At 38.9% G+C, this 3,117-nt stretch overlaps 1 long non-coding RNA gene across 1 annotated transcript; it reads left to right on the forward strand.

Moving 5' to 3' along the window:
• Window positions 1-218: 218 nt before the first annotated feature.
• LOC142182351 (uncharacterized) lies at window positions 219-2,214 on the forward strand. The gene is made up of 3 exons (XR_012711188.1): window positions 219-356; window positions 857-908; window positions 2,024-2,214. It is a non-coding gene; the product is annotated as an uncharacterized LOC142182351 (long non-coding RNA).
• The last annotated feature ends 903 nt before the right edge of the window (window positions 2,215-3,117 follow it).

Genomic DNA, 3,117 nt, shown 5'->3' on the forward strand with positions numbered 1-3,117 from the left:
GGGCATGTGTCAGTAGCGCGGCCTTAGCGCGGGAGCGCGTAGCCAGCGCTAATTGAGTTTTCTTCTGCCTCACTAGCGCGGGATTAGCGCGGGCGCGCTAGTTTCAAGCCTCTAAATACACCTAAGGACGCGAAATGACGGACTTTGAGTAATTTCTCAAGCCTAGGGCTTCCCCAAGACCCCCAATTCGACCAAGGCACCCAATTGCACTCCTAAGGTAAGATTTTTGGAGTATTTTGAGTTGATTACTACTCCCAAACACTTATATTAACATGGATTGATCTTAAAAATCCTTAGATTTTCAAGAAATTCCTTCAAGAACTCAAAGGAGGGTTTTGCAAGATTTCTTCCAAAAGGTAATCCTACACCCTTAGACTCGCATATATGAATATATTATGGGAATATGAGTATGAATCAAGTATTACAACTTATAGTATGGTGGTTGGAAGCCATAAACTCCCAATTTAAATACATGAATATGGTAGGGATTTAAAGGTGTTTATTTGATGGAATTTTTGTTGGTTTGGGTGTGAATGGTTGATCACACATGTGATGTTAGGAGTATAAATTGTTAAAGAATAATAGTGGGATGAATTATTGGTTAATGGTGATAGTTGGAGGAACCAATGCTATAATTAAGAGGTGTAAATATTTAGGCCTACAAGATGTTTGATAATATGCCTAAATGGCATAACTTATGGGATCTAGTACTAATATTGGCCCTATTGAGTGTTGTATTGTAGATTGAAGTTACATAACTGTATGGGATCATTATAGTATCATTAAGGGGCGAATTTCAGATATGTATGGTTAAAACCCCGTCTTTCTGAAATCGAACTTCATCGATTTTTGGCAGATTCGTCACACGAGGAGGCCAATTTGAGAGGCAAGGGCACAGCAAGCTAGAGGTGAGAAATGATTTTAAATGATGCACTGAGGGTTTGAAACCCCGGATTGCACAACATACTGCTATGTTGAGATGAGACACGCATTGTATGACGAGCGCGGGGTCATTTATTATTGGGGATTGTGACTTGGTCCATCCCAGTTGATATTCTTACCGCGTAATTGATAAAGATTTATTGTTTTTCACTATGATTGGGGCTTATTGCCATATTTGGGTTTCGTGCCAATTATTTGAAATCTTTTGTGAATTTACATCACTATTTTCCTCACGAATTGAAATATTATTTGAACTCAGTCCAATTGAATTGTATTATTTTGTGAACTCGGCTACATTTATACTCAACTCGAGATCTAATGAAATATATAATGTTGTTGAGCTGAGCACTATTATTTTACTGATGCCCAAGAGGCTTATGATTATTTTCTAGACTGATTGAGGCCGAGGGCCATACGTGAGGATATGTTGAGTGATGTGAGGAGGCTCTCAAGCCTCGAGTGTTATATGAGGAGGCTTTCAGGCCTCGAGTGTTATATGAGGAGGCTTTCAGGCCTCGTGTGTGATGTGTGAAGGCTTTCAGGCCTCGAGTGTTATATGAGGAGGCTTTCAGGCCTCGTGTGTGATGTGTGAAGGCTTTCAGGCCTATTGATATTGCGCTTGGGCTGTAGGAGCCCCTCCGGAGTCTGTACACACCCCCAGTGAGCGCAGGGTACCCAGGTGAGTTGGGAGTGGGCCCGAGAGGCCGTTGCTTGTGTGTGGTGAGTTGGGAGTGAGCCCGAGGGGCTGATGTTGTGTGCTGGTGAGTTGGGAGTGAGCCCGAGGGGCTGATGTTGTGTGCTGGTGAGTTGGGAGTGAGCCCGAGGGGCTGATACTATACTAAGATTTACATATTGAGCCCGAGGGGCAAGCTTTTGATTTATCCTTACTGTGGAAATTATTTGTCTTTACTGTTTTAAAAGAAGAATTATCTGATACTCACTGTTTTACTGTATACCTGATTTTACTGCTTGGGATAGCGCTATATTGTGCCATTATGAGATGTCATGTTTTCAGTCGTTATTTATTTTTATTACTCACTGGGTCGGAGTACTCACATTACTCCCTGCACCTTGTGTGCAGATACAGGCAGAGCTGAGTTCGCTCCTGAGCGCTGATTCTTTCCAGGCCAGGCGGTGACTAGGAGTAATGAGGTAGTTGTTGACGTCCGCAGCCCCGTTTTCTCCCTTATCTTTGTTATTTATGATAATTCCAGACTTTGTAAAATATTAGTAAACTCTGTAGTAGCTCATGACTTGTGACACCCCGATTTCGGGCTGATTTGGGATGGTTATCCTTGTTCTATCACGTTTATTTTGCATTTAAGATTATATTGCCCATGATTTAGACTTATTCCTGCTAAGTAATTATAAAGAGATGTATTGTTTTGTTGATTGGCTGACCTTGTACTCACGAGAGGCGCCATCACGACCGGGTTGGGATTTTGGGTCGTGACATTATCACCCAAAAGTTTTTAATAAAAATAACTCTTTTAATTGACTACAATTTCAAAAAAGAGTTTGTTGCTTTATTTGATAGTGGAGAAGATTTAAATTGTGTAAAAGAGGGAGTAATACCCACCAGATATTTTCATAAAAGAACTCACCATTTAAATAATGCTAGTGGTGGTGCAATGGGTATTTCATATAGATTACCTAGAGCTTATATTTGCCAAGAAGATACATGCATTCCTGAAAGTTTTGTTTTGGTAAAAGACATTGCTAGGGATGTAATATTTGGTGTCCTATTTTTTATTAAATTAATGCCTTTTTTATATTGGGAAACAAATAGTTTTATTGGTACTTACAATGGTAAGAGTATCACTTTTGAGTTTATAATTGAGCCAGTTCAAAGAATTTTAAATGAGATTATTTCTAATAATATTTCTTCAAAAGTCAATCAAATTGAATTTTTGAAAAATGAAATTTGTTCCATTACGATTTAACAGGATATAAAAAATACTAAGTTATTAGAAAAAATTTGATATTCTTACAATGGTAAGAGTATCGCTTTTAATAAGCATGCTGAACAGGAACGAGGAGTTCCTAGATTAGTTATTAATTACAAGCCCCTTAATAAGGTGTTAAAATGGATTATTAAAATGGTTAAAATGCTGAACTGTAGATAGTGACCATGCAACGTTCAGATTATTATCTGAAAGTGATTTAGCCCAGTTG

Source organism: Nicotiana tabacum, chromosome 1 (assembly GCF_000715075.1).
Source record: "Nicotiana tabacum cultivar K326 chromosome 1, ASM71507v2, whole genome shotgun sequence".
Classification (NCBI taxonomy): domain Eukaryota; kingdom Viridiplantae; phylum Streptophyta; class Magnoliopsida; order Solanales; family Solanaceae; genus Nicotiana; species Nicotiana tabacum.